General features: G+C 46.9%; 1 long non-coding RNA gene across 1 annotated transcript in view; it reads left to right on the plus strand.

Moving 5' to 3' along the window:
• The window catches only part of LOC144691157 (uncharacterized), a 46,629-nt gene extending 32,944 nt beyond the window's left edge, over positions 1-13,685 (plus strand). Inside the window, exons 2-3 of the long non-coding RNA XR_013579043.1 lie at positions 11,217-11,373; positions 13,492-13,685. This is a non-coding gene — a long non-coding RNA (uncharacterized LOC144691157). The remainder of the gene's footprint in view (positions 1-11,216; positions 11,374-13,491) is intronic.
• Positions 13,686-14,027: the final 342 nt, after the last annotated feature.

Below are 14,027 nucleotides of genomic sequence, written 5' to 3' on the forward strand. Positions count from 1 at the left end.
ATACACACACAAACACACACACACACATACACACACAAACACACACACACACATAGACGCACACATACACACACACACACAGACGCACACACACACACACACACAGACGCACACACACACACACACACACACACAGACGCACAGACACACACACACACACACACACACACCACTAGTTCCAGTAGTGGTCTGGAAGTCCTTCCCAAAGGATCTTCGGTGAAACTGTGGGTGGAATTCTCCGTGCCTACTGGCGGCGGGCCTCATGCCAGGTGTGAGCGGACAATATGGTGGGAAGGCCAAAAATCGGTTTCCTGATGGTGTGAAACCAGCTTGCAATTGTCCACGCTAGCTCGCTGGAATCATCCCACCACGCTGGATCATCTGGGCAAGTCGGCATATGTGTTTCATCACTGAACATAAGCGATATACACCTGGCAAACTGCACTTGGCTCCGGAATTTGAGGCTTGTTTACCTACCTTGCTTCAGGTAGCACTCGCAGTCAGCAGCGCCAGGCTTCACAGGCAGCACCACTTTTAGGGGGCTCATGGGCAAGTCTCTACCTACCAGACCAGCCATAAGGCGGGGATGGCTTTTCAATGGCTGCAGGGCTGGGGCTTCTTTGGGGAAGTGGGGGAAGTGGCCTCAGGCGAGGGGAGAGGCTGCAGGGTGAGGGCTGTACTGGGGAAGGGGAGTATCCCAGGGTGTGTGTGGGGCACATGTTGATCTGAACAAGTGACCTCAAGATGGTGAAGGCTGAGGAGGCAGTCTCCAGAGGAGATGAGGCCAGATGGAGATGTGAGGGTAAGTGTGAGAGAGTGAGTGGTGATGTCCCTTGAGCTGGCAGTGAGTGAGATGCCAGTGAATGTGTGATGGGTTTGTGAGTGGGTGAGTTTAGAGTGATGAGATGGTTGCCTTACCCTGGCTGCACGGATGAGATCATTCATCCTCTTTCTGCACTGGATGCCGACCTCTTCTGTGCAGCGTTGGCATTGATCACCACTGCCACCACCTGCCAAGCTGGAGTGGTGAGACTGATGGGTCTACTGCAGTCAGAGCGAGGGTAGAGGACATTGCGGTGGGCTCCAACTGTGCCCTGAAGGTGTCTCAGGGATGCGTCACTGAATCGGGGGCTGTGGTCTTCTTGCCTTTTGGGGCCATTTCTTCTATGTAGCAGTCCTGGGCTGGAAGCACTGAGAGGTGTGCACGCGGCTGCATTTTACATACAGCATCTGGAATGAGAAAGCAGTGAGGTGACAGCATGATGGGCGCCCAGCAGTGAAATGGCGTCTTTCCCGGGAATGCATGGTTAATGAGATGGGATTGGGATGATATGGCGTGAAAAGCTGCCATTGCAGCAGGTAAAACATCCTTCTTCCAGCCCACTACTGCACCTAGAGCAAATCTGGGATGATTCTGCCCATTGTCTTTGTTACCTCTCACTTATCGCAGGCTTTCAGTATAGATGAGTTATACTGAGGTGAGGATTTTCTGTGCACACCTACTGTGGACTGCAGGCAGAGAGACTGAGAGAGAGAGAGAGAGAGAGAAAGGAGCAATCTTCCTTCACAGTTTGCTCCCAAGTCACACACTGAGTTACAAAAACCTGTTCAGGCAGAACTTTTCCCAGGCCAGGGATTTTTCAGCCAATCAGCAGGAGCCCATGGCCTGACAACAGCAGTTTTTAAATTTTAACTCAAGTAAACAAAATAATTCTTATCTCTCCGGGTGTCCTGCTGGCCATTTAGCTGAAGTCATGTGATTTCTTAGAAAGCAGCTTGCTCACAGACCAAAGTGAACTTGTAACCTTAAGAAGAAAATCTCGTGAGAGTGTCCAAATAAGTCAATGTCCTTCCAAATTTTTCAAAGGCATTTAGTTCTTGGAGATATGGATTCCTAACTCCCAGCAAAAGTGAAGAAATGGTGATATAGTTCCAAGTCGGGATGGGATGTGGCTCGGAGGGAAACATGGAGGCTGGGGTGTCCCAGGCCTCAGCTGCCCCTGTCCTTCCAAGTGGAAGAAGTCACGGGTGTGGAAGGTGCTGCGGAGGGAGCCTTGGTGAGTTGCTATTTTGCGATGTGGTGTGCTCGACCACAGTTTGTCTGTGAATTCACATGTACCTCATACTTATCCTGAATGTTAGAGTATAAGATACATATTGTAAGTTGTTTTATCTTTCGGACCTTGCATAGGAAAGTTTATTTTTGTTTGTTCAAAACCCATGGAAGCTTCTGGCTTTATTCTCTTAGCAAGTGTCTTGGATCTCAAACTTTATCAACTTTAAACAAAAAAAATTACTGATCCCCTAACTGGATCTCACCAACAACTTGGGAAGTCTAGACCAGGATAATAACAGCCTCCACTTGCACAGGCTGCTTGGGAATTCTGGGTTTCTGTATAGCCACACGACTCTTCAGCTTCGAAGGAAGCTTGTCCCTTGTACAGCTAAATGCATATTCTGCTGAGAGTGTTTAATAACGGCTGTTAACTGGTCCAAGTTGACAGGCCTCATGCGAAGTGGCATCACAATCTGCCCACTCTGCATGTTTCCAGTGCACACATGGCATGGCCTGTGCTAGCACCTTTCTCAGCTGGCAGCTGGCATGGGACCTGCCAGAAAAACATCCACTGCCATTTTTATGCCTTCTAGGCTCCCAAAGCACAAAGCCAGAGGTTCTATTGAGCCGAATTTTGCAGCACAGGATATTCATCCAGTTCTCATTTCAAACGGGGACTCTCCCTGTCCTGCACTGTCATGGCGCCTGAAGCCTTTCTTACCTCGGTAGGTGCCTCTCCCATTATCTTTAATCTGATTTCCAACCAAATACTTAGCAACCTGACGGTATTTTAACCAACTCAACTTCAATTTCTTTCTCCAGCAACGTGTTGCAGTATAATTTTACCATTATTGATTGTAAGCAGCCATTTAAAGTTAAATAGCCTGCTTATCATCTACATATTTTATGCCTAGATCATCTTTATTCCATTGAAATAAAGTTTGTTTTTTGAATCATCTTCCTAGAACACGGATCCCTTAATCTTACAATCATTTTAATCACCCTTCTCTACTTGAATAATTCAATGCCCTTTTGAAACTAGGGTGTCCAAAAATGGTCATGTGAATACTGCTTGAGACAGGACAGGATCTTTCATGGGCTGTATTACACTGGCAAAGTACAATTGAGGTTGAAATTGATTGAATAGTAATAATAGATGTGTGGAAACTGTTGAAGGAGCACAAATATCAGACCTGTGGTTTCATTCTTCTGTCGACCAGTCTATCCTCTATTCCTGCTTCAATGGTCATCTATTATTAATGCAGGGCAAAGGACATTGTGGGAGACCTTTTTATTCAAAATACTTTTCCATTGTCAAGATACGTATTTACAAAATGGTTCAGAAAAACAGTCTTACCATAATGGAGACCTGCCTGATTCGTCCAGGCTTCAGTGAAGGATAAGAAAGCCATGCATTGATCCTGAACCAGCTTATCTGTGCATTGGGAGTCCAGCCTGGGCAGAATGTCCAGTATATATGCACATTTTCATTAGCAACAGCCTCCAAATGCTATCATTGCCCAGCATATTCATTTTGTGCTGTGGATGGACACATTTTTATTTTTAAAAATTCATTCATGGGATTTGGGCATCGCTGGCTAGGCCAGCATTTAATGCCCATCCCCAATTGCCCTTGAGAAGGTGGTGGTGAGCTGCCTTCTTGAACCGCTGCAGTCCCTGTGGTGTAGATACACCCACAGTGCTGTTAGGGAGGGAGTTCCAGGATTGTGACAGAATGGTGAGGCGTTGGCGTATTGGTATTGTCGCTGTCCTAATAACCCAGAGACCCAGGGTAATTCTCTGGAGACCCGGGTTCGAATCCTGCCATAGCAGGTGGTGAAATTGGAGCTCAATTAAAATCTGGAATTAAAAGTCTAATGATGACCATGAAACCATTGTTGATTGTTGTAAAGACCAAATGTGGTTAACCACATGTCTGGCCTACATGTGACTCCAGACCCACAGCAGTGTGGTTGACTCTTAAATGCCCCTGGTTGTATCAAACTGCTACAAAGTCACAAAAAAAGAGTGAAACTGGACAGGCCACCTGGTATCGACCTAAGCACCGACAATGGCAATCACAGCCCTGTCGACCCTCCTTACTAACACCTGGGGGCTAGTGCCAAAATTGGGAGAGCTGTCTCACAGACTAGTCAAGCAACAGCCTGACATAGTCATACTCACAGAATCATATCTTACAGATAATGTCCCAGACATCACCATCACCATCCCTGGGTATGTCCTGCCCCACTGGCAGGAAAGGCCCAGCAGAGGTGGTGACACAGTGGTATACAGTCGGGAGGGAGTTGCCCTGGGAGTTCTCAACATCGACTCCAGACCCCATGAAGTCTCATGGTATCAGGTCAAACAGGGGCAATGAAACCTCCTGTTGATTACCATATACTGCCCTCCCTCAACTGATGGATCAGTGCTCCTGGAGGAAGCACTGAGGGTGGCAAGGGTGCAGAATGTACTCTGGGTGGGGGACTTCAATGTCCATCACCATCATCCTAAAGGACACAGCTGCTAGACTGGGTCTGTGGCAGGTGGTGAGGGAACTAACACGAGGGAGAAACATACTTGACCTCATCCTCACCAACCTACCTGCCGCAGATGCATCTGTCCATGACAGTATTAGTAGGAGTGACCACTGCACAGTCATTGTGGAGACGAAGTCCAGTCTTCACATTGAGGATACCCTCCATTTTGACCATCTCCAACAAGAGAAAATCTAACCATTGACGTTCATTACCATCACTATCCCCCACTATCAACATCCTGGGGGCTACCATTGACCAGAAACTGAACTGGACTAGCCATATAAATACTGTGGCTACAAGAGCAGGTCAGAGGCTAGGAATCCTGTGATGAGTAACTCACCTCCTGACTCCCCAAAGCCTGTCCACCATCTACAAGGCACAAGTCAGGAGTGTGATGGAATACTCCCCACTTGCCTGGATGAGTGCAGCTCCCACAACACTCAAGAAGTTTGACACCATCCAGGACAAAGCAGCCCGCTTGATTGGCACCACATTCGCAAACATTCACTCCCTCCACCACCGACGCACCGTAGCAGCAGTGTGTACCATCTACAAGATGCACTGCAGGAATTCACCAAGGCTCCTTCAAAAACACCTTCCAAACACATGACCACTACCACCTAGAAGGACAAGGGCAGCAGATAGATGGGAACACCACCACCTGGAAGTTCCCCTCCAAGTCACTCACCATCCTGACTTGGAAATATATCACTGTTCCTTCAGTGTCACTGGGTCAAAGTCGTGGAACTCCCTTCCTAACAGCACTGTGGGTGTACCTACACCACATGGACTGCAGCGGTTCAAGAATGCAGCTCACCACCACCTTCTCAAGGGCAGCTAGGGATGGGCAATAAATGCTGGGCTAACCAGTGACACCCACATCCCGTGAATAAAAAAGTATATATTTCCAAGTCAGGATGGTGAGTTGCTTGGAGGGGAACTTCCAGGTGGTGGTGTTCCCATCTATCTGCTGCCCTTGTCCTTCTAGATGGTAGTGGTCGTGGCTTTGGAAGATACTGTCTATATGTATAAGTGTATATTCTGCTGCTCAATGCTGATGACCCGCAGTCTGGCAGTGACTCAACTTTAAAATTCTCATCCCTGTTTTCAAATTTCTCCATGGCCTCACCCCTCACCATCTCTGTAACCTCCTCCAACACCATGATCCTCTTAGACCACTGTGCTCCCCCAATTCTGGCCTCATGCACATCCCTGATTTTAATTGCAGCACCATTGATGGGTATGCCTTCAGCTGACTAGGTCCTATGTGCTGGATTTCCCTTACTAAATTTCTTTGCTTCTCTATTTCTTTCTTATCCTTTAAGACATTTCCTAAAACCTAACTTTCATCAAGATTTTGGTAAACCTGTGCTAATCCTTATGTGGCCCAATGTGAATTTTGTTTGATAACACTCCTCTGATTCACTCTGGGATGTTTAATTACAGCAAAGGCACTATATAGATACACAATGTTGCTCATCAATAGCAAAAACAAAACAGCCTCTACAAAGCATTTGATCCCAGCATGAAGTGAGCAATCCCTACTGCATCCTTGTGGCTATTTAATTGCCCAGACAACACACACTCTGGGTGGAATCATCCCAGATTTGCACAAAGTGCGGTGGTGAGCGGGAAGAAGAATTTTTACCTACCAGCTGCTATGGCGGGTTTCCATGCCATATCATCCCATTCCTGCCTCATTAATAATCATTCCTGGGAAACATGCTGGATCGCTGGCCTCTTATTCACCCGGCCCGCTGTCACCTCAGGCGCCATATATAAAGACCACCGCTGCACAGAGCTAGCACTCTTTAAGGAATCAAAAGCTGCTGCAAAGTCATGTCTGGCAAAGGGAGGAAACATGCTGCCCCAAATGTAGCAATGCCCTGCTCGGGCGCCTACTGGACTCAGTACAGGGTTGCCGCAAAGTCCTCTACCCCAGCTCTGGGCGAAGACTAGCAAGCAAGGTCACCAGTCCAGCATGGGAGGCAGTGACAGTGGTATCAGCGCCAACACCCACAAAAAAGGACAACCACCCAGTGCCTAAACAGGATCGATGATCTCCTCTGTTCTGCCAGTGTAAGTCACTCTTCTCATCACTCTCAACTCAGAGTCACCAACCCATCCCACATCCACAGGGTTCTCACTCACTGCCAGTTCAAGGGACATCACCATTCACTCTCTCACACTCACCTTCGTCTGCCCTGTGGACCGTGTCCTCATCCTGTCCATGGCACCACTCACCACCCACACATGCCAGGCATCCTTCTCATCTGGCCTGGCAGGCATCCTGTTTACACACTCTCCATCTGTCTTCATGCAAGACAAGCTAGAACACAACAAAAGGAAGAGTTCGCAGACTGGTTCAGGAATGCCCAACATCAAGGTCCTCACAGACTTTGAAAACAGAGCCATCCACCTGGCCCGCAACGATCTGGACCATTCCTGTGCTGACGGTGAGGTCGGCTGTTTGTGAGCATCCAGCAGTGCAACATCCATCAGACAACCATGCTGTGAGTCACTTCCCCTCTTCCACAGTCCCCTGCCAGGCACTAACTATCTCTCGCTGCTTTCACAGGAACATCTGGGAAGCAGCCAAGAGGGCCCACCAGCCAGGTTCTTGACTCACGCTCTGAAGACACCTCGGAAGAAGAATCTGATGACATCTTAATTGAAGCCACAGCGTCACCCACACCCTCCACCAGCGCAGAGACACACACCTCGGTGGGATCTAGTTCTAGAGTAGCCTCGGGATCACAATCTGGTGAGCACATCACACTGTCTGATCCACAGCAGGCAGAGGCAGAGATTTCCCAGGTCCTCGGCACTCGGAGGACTGCTAGAGGTCAGAAATCTGCCAAATTCGAGTCAGATGAGGAGCCTCTGGACTCGATCATACCTCAGTTGTTGGAGCAGCAAAAGTAAGGTTGGGAACATCAGGAAGAGATGTCTGCACTCCTCACATTGCAAGGAACGATGGAGAGTCTGTCCACCTTCAGTCTGAAATGATAGCGCCGGCATGCCAACGTACCGAGGCCAACACTGGTAGGATGGCGGTCGCCATGGAGACCTTGGTCCAGGACATTGCTCCTGCACTGCTGCGCGGGCTGAACTCCATCACTGACGCCATATTGGTATTCAACAGCGTCAACACGAGAGGGGTGTGGGGCAGCTCGATCTCACTTCAATTTCTCCTTCTCCTCAAGGAGTCAGCCAGGGGCCCTCGGGCACCCATAGGGAGGAGGATCAGCAGGTGCACATCCTGGGCCCATCCACCCAGGTGACTCTGGGAGTGTCCGGCCCATCCGAATCCCCTCTTCCTGTGACCCCAGCAGCTCCAGCTCCACAGGCTGGGGAGGGTGTCACTGCCACACAGCAGGACCCAAAAGCAGGCCGGGGCTCTCCAGGTCTCGGCCCTCCAGAGGACACCCACTAAGGTCATTGCAGACAGGGCGTCGCAGTCAGCAGGCTGCCTCCACCTCCACTGTGGATGTCCAGGATGCACAGAGACAATGCAACAGGGTTAGGAAGGTTAAGCAGGTGTGGTTGCACAGCCTGGGCACGGGTGTTAATCACTTGTACATAATGTTCACGATTGTAAATAAACTCCCAAGAATGTCTCCCTGCCTATGGCTCCTTGTTCTGATGAGCAGTGTCTGTGTCACTCAGATGTGAAACCTTTCTGCACAAGGTAAAGGCAGGTGTCTCAGTCCAGGGCCTCTTCCCTGTGCCCTGTGCAGCCTTCAGACCACAGTGATGGTCCAGCCTCACTCTCCCTGGACACATTACTGATGCCTGTATCTCGATGGTGCTGGTTATTGCTGCCAGAATGTAGTGGGCAGGGTCACAGAGTTCCCTCATTCTCTCTGTGTGCTCTCAGCACCTTTAGGGTGGGGATGGCCCCCATCTCTTCAGCATCTGTGACCAGTGACACTGTGCTCCTGAAAGGGCCAGGTGCTGAAGGTGGACAAAGGATCAGGTGCATTTAAAATTTCACAGCTGCGTCTCCATGATATGACCCTGATCACAGAGCACAAACAAACTGCCCTCAGCCAGAGAGGAGTCAGAAATACACAAAGTTCTATGCCTTCATGAAAATGGTGTCCATGACCTCCTGGATACACCTGTGGGTGGAGTTTTGCGAGTTACTGCACAGGTCACCTGTGGAGCCCTGGAAGGAGCCACTGGGGTAAAAACTGCAGTCACTTTCACAGCCACTGGCAGCGGATGTCAGGCATGTCCCCGTGGGGCCAAATCCTGCAGCAGGCAGCATATGTGACCGACCAGTTCCTTGGACATGTGCAGTCCTCAGCAACACTGGTTCTCTGTTATCTACCGGAATGACAAATGCCGTCTATTGACGCTGGGTCTAGCGAGACACCTATAAGCGATGGCTCACTGTGGATCTTCAGCTGCGTGCGCAGCAGGTCCTGCCACCTCTTCTTGAGGGAGGTGCTCCTCCCTTTGCCAAGCCAGGCACCTCTGCCACTGTCTTCTTCTTCTCTGCTCCCTGTCAACCATGAGACTTACCACTAAATCACCAGGCTCCATGATCCTGATGTTCTCCTTCCGCAGGATCAAAGAGAAAGATGCGTGGGTTAGCATAAGTGTCCCAAGAACCTCTCTTGGTTAAGCCTGAAGGTCCCTTCATGCAAACAGGTGGGTGCTTGCCTCCACTTGGATGGCCAGTGTGTAGTGTACTCATTGGCTGTCTGAAACCCCACCCACCTCCGCCCCACTCCACCTGACCGATTGGCAGCAGCTTTGCCCATTGGACTGCAGGCTGTGCTCTCAGCTCAGACACGGCCATTCTCCTAACCCACACAGCAAGGCTGCACCGTTACCTTGAACCATGAGAGGTACTGGTCCAAACTTGAACAGAGACATTGCAAGGGGCTCTAAATGCCTCCACCACTGACTGAACGGGGATTGTACAACTTGCCCAGTCGGCCAATGGCTCTGCTGCCCCCTGAAACACACATTAATTTGCAGCCTGTGCCCGAGGGGTGGAAGGTTCTGGAGCATTTGGTGGCACTTTCGTGCTTTTGTGTTGCTTGAATGGGCAGAAAAGCTCCAGAGGCCCAACTCCCAGCTGGTCAATGGAGCTGCAGCTGAACAGCCTCAGCTGGGGAAGAATGCTCACTCCTGACAAGATTTCCCAAGTCCATGGCCGCTTCCCCCACCCCCCCTGCATGTGCTTATGTACTTCCTTCAGCCTGTGCTGCCTTGGGGGACCCCAACTCCCACCCACCCGGCCTGACCCGCTCTGCAGCCCTTGGCCCTGGCACCGCACTGAAAGCCACCTGGGAAAAAGCCTGTGCCCCCACTGAATGTGCAGCGCCTCTTCCTTGATGTCCTACGGGTGATCCTCGCAAGTGCTGCACAAGGTTGTGTGCACTCACCTCCGAGTTCCCCTCGATGTTCAGGTTGCCAGGTGCATGCCCTTTAAAAGCAGTTATTCTGAAGTCACGCCAACATAGGCGGTAAATTTGATGTGGGGGGATGATTCCAGCGAATGTGGTTTATAATTAGATGCTAAAGTATTGAATTTAGGTTCCTGACATGTGGTGGTGGGAAATGCGGCCTGCCATTGCTGGGTGGAGTGGACAATCGCAAACTGGTTTCATGACGGTATGAAAACAATTTTTGGCCTTCTTGCCACATTGTTCCCCACCCCCGCCCGCCATGACGCCCAACGTCAGTGGGGCCGGAAAATTCCAGCCTCTATCATTACCGAGCATTAAAATATATATTTTTCTATAAATTAGAGATACTTTCTTGCAGATCCCAGTCTGGTCCAATAAAGCTGAATGACATAATCTGCAACCGTACTTCACAACTGTGGGAAGGAGTGAGTAAGGTTGATCAATTAGTGTTAATTTGGAGACATACTCGGGCCTATTGGGACTGTCCAAAGTAATTTCATTGAAATCCTTTTATATTCATTAGACACATGAAGTGTGTCTCAGACTACAGACTGTACTTGATCCAGATTGCAGACACTGAAAATAATTATTCTAAATCACTGTATCTCTCTCTCTATGCTTTGAGAAATTGGAAATTGCTCTATGCTTACAAAATGGAACAATGAAGGGATGAGAGTTTGCACTTTTGTGTTGGGCAGAGTGGAAATATTGAATACTCTATTAATAACTTGTTGCTTTGTTCTTGCCATTTCAATACATTGTAAAACGAATTTGACAAATTTCTTGTCTTTTAATAGTGATAAATGATGTAATGTCTTCATACCTGCATGATGAAAGTGACTGCTTTAATGTTACCAAGCAGCAGAATCAAATTCATGGTACAGTGCAAGACACAAATGTAGTTGCAGACTTTGCAGCATCCTTTGAGGAAGAAACTCAGCTACGCATCGATTGCCATGGTTACATGCTGACAAACAGACAAATCTGGCTAATGATGTCCTTATAATGCAGTTACAAAGTCTGCCACATCAGATATTTCCGTCTAAGGCTCCCACGTTCAAGTCTTGCAAATATTCTTTAAAATGACTAATGCTAACTGGTAATCGGTGATGTAAAGGCAGCATTAGAAAGCCTCAGATGACAGACGCGTGCCATTAGAATGACACATGTTGCTGATAAAGGTTTGTTTTCTAGTGAAGAGTCACAAAGCCCGCGAAGCTGTGGGGTGTGGGGTGCTGATGAGCTTCAGGCACCATCACAGGTCCAGTTATTCACAAGATTTTTTCACCTCTTTGGGATTCTGGCAAGGTAGTCAACTGAAACTGAGAACCATTCCCCAAAAGGATAAAAGGTAAGCATATTGTTTCCTCTTAATTTCCTCTCCTGAATAACAGATCTTCGATGAAGGTTACTTTTATATTCTGAGATCATAACAATGTAGGTGAGGATGTTACTCTTTATTGTATTTGCATTTTATGAATTGAGTCTTGGCTTTCAAACTGTATTGCACTTTTAAAATGTATTTACCTAGAAATCCAGATATCACAAAAATAATCATTTCAAGGATGCAATGTCATCAAAGTATTACACTGAATTCCTTAAAAAGTTTAGCTTAAATGGAAAAATAATCCAAGGAAATGTGTTGTAAAAACTAAATGTTTCTAATGTTAATGTCAATAAAAAATATTGTTTGAAGTTATAACGTGGAGATAGGCTTTAAGATTTACTCTGCATATTTGAAACCTGACATGTAATTGACTGCTACACAGTGTATTTAATAAATCCTAAATTATCTTCACAAACAACACTATTAAAAAGCAGGTCAAACAAGGGCATTTTCATATCAGCATAATTTTAAAAATTCATTCACGGGATGTGGGCGTCGCTGGCTAGGCCAACATTTATTGCTCATCCCTAATTGCCCTTGAGAAGGTGGTGGTGAGCTGCCTTCTTGAACCGCTGCAGTCCATGTGGCGTGGGTGCACCCACAGTGCTGTTAGGGAGGGAGTTCCAAGATTTTGACCCAGCGACACTGAAGGAACAGTGATATATTTCCAAGTCAGGACATTGTGTGACTTGGAAGGGAACTTGGTTATCTGTATGCTTCTTCTATTATTTGGTATGAGCAATTATTTGAAGTAAGGTGGAAGAGCCAGTTCAGAGTAACATGTTGTTCGGCTAAATATCTTGCCTTAAATCAAAGCAGACTCACTTCTTTGTGAAGTGAATGAAAATTTACTCTTTTTATTATTACACTTGCCATTCACTATTCACTTTTGTCTAATTACCAACTCCTGTATTTGGAGAAAAACTTTCTCCATTTGGTAAATTGTTTGAACACAGCCTTATGAAAAAAGCAAATTCATTGTAAAAGTATTTACGATACATTTTGTCCCCTTTAATTTTGCTCAACCTGTGTTTGTGATGTGTAATGAGACTGCTACAGCACTGCTGCTCAGTCATGCATATACAGATTGTCCATTTGTTTTGTTCAAAAGTTAATCTTTCTCTTCGCAGTCAGACTGAATGGAATCAGATGGATTATATCATGTATTCTGTACTGTGTCGAATGGTTGGTTGGTAACCATGGGCATTCTGCATAATTCTTAAACAGTGTTTATTTTTGAAATACATGGAACGTTCAGCATTGATTTCTTGTATAATTGTAAGCACATCATTTGTTTTTCAACATGAGCAATACAGGAATGATATCTTTGAATGCACAGCAGTACAATATATTGGACCTGGAACAATTCACTATCGGAGAATCTGAGCAGAATTTGTCTCTATTCAGTAGTATAGTCCATAGCATAGTTGGCAAAGACATTATAATATAGTGACAAAATGCACAGCTCGGTATGGAACTGAACTCCGGGTAGCCAGACAGTCCAAGATTTGATCTCCACTTTGTGTTGGATCAACTGATTTGAGGCAGGATGGATGAATTTCATATCAGGTTTGTCTGACAGTGCAATGCTCTGTATTCAAAGACTATTTTATAATTTGCCTCACTGACAAAAATTAGGGGCTGGGGAAAGCAGCCAGCATTCCGGCTCTTGCACTCTCAGGCATCAGTGAGGACAGAATTGGGCTCTGGTGCAATGCATTTGTTGGTTGAATAGCCAGTCACTATGCATTGTTCAGGTTCACTGCATGAAGACTGAGCAATTACCTGAGGTACTGGAGGGAGCTTAGTTTTTGTGTACTTCAGTAAATGTCATTTTTGGAGAGACGGGAAGAAAGTTTTGGGGAACAGTTAATGCCAATCAGTGTTGAACCCGAAAGGGGAAAAAGAATTGGTTTCATCCTTTTCTTTTCTCTCTTCCCCATTCTTTCATCTTCCTTTCAAATTCATTATTCTTCCTAATAAGTACTTTGTCCCTCTTTTCAAAATGTACACCCACTTTTTGCAACAAAATTTTAATTACTTTCCAAACATTCATCTACTTTCTTTCTTTCCCTTTGATAGAGTCATGGGGCTGGATTTAATGCAGACCATCACAGTGGGAACCATGGCAACCTGGCCCACTTAATCATGGGAGAGGCTCCATGTCAACCTCCCGGCAGCAGGAGAACCTCCCTCGATTAAGTTGGAGGGTAGAAAGGACTGACACTGAAAGTTTCATGAAGCTGAATTAAATGTTTGTCCCCATATGAAGGCAATAAACTTTAAGTGCACTCAGTTTAAGCAAGGTGGCAGAAATTCCTTTCACATTGCATTGGATCCCAATTCAGGGGGAAGCAACAGCAACAAGAACAACTTCCATTTATCACAGAATGATTATAGCACAGAAGGAAGCCATTCAGCCCTTCATGTCTGTGCCACCTCTCCACAGGGGCAATTTACTGAGTGTCATTCCCCTGTCTTACCCTATAGCCCTACACATTCTTTCCTTTCAGATAATAATCTAATTTCCTCTTGAATGCCTCAGTTGAACCTGATTCCGCCGCACTGTCAAACAGTGCATTCCAGGTCCTGATCACTCATTGTATGAAAAAGTTTAT

This window comes from Cetorhinus maximus, chromosome 15, assembly GCF_964194155.1.
Source record: "Cetorhinus maximus chromosome 15, sCetMax3.hap1.1, whole genome shotgun sequence".
NCBI lineage: Eukaryota > Metazoa > Chordata > Chondrichthyes > Lamniformes > Cetorhinidae > Cetorhinus > Cetorhinus maximus.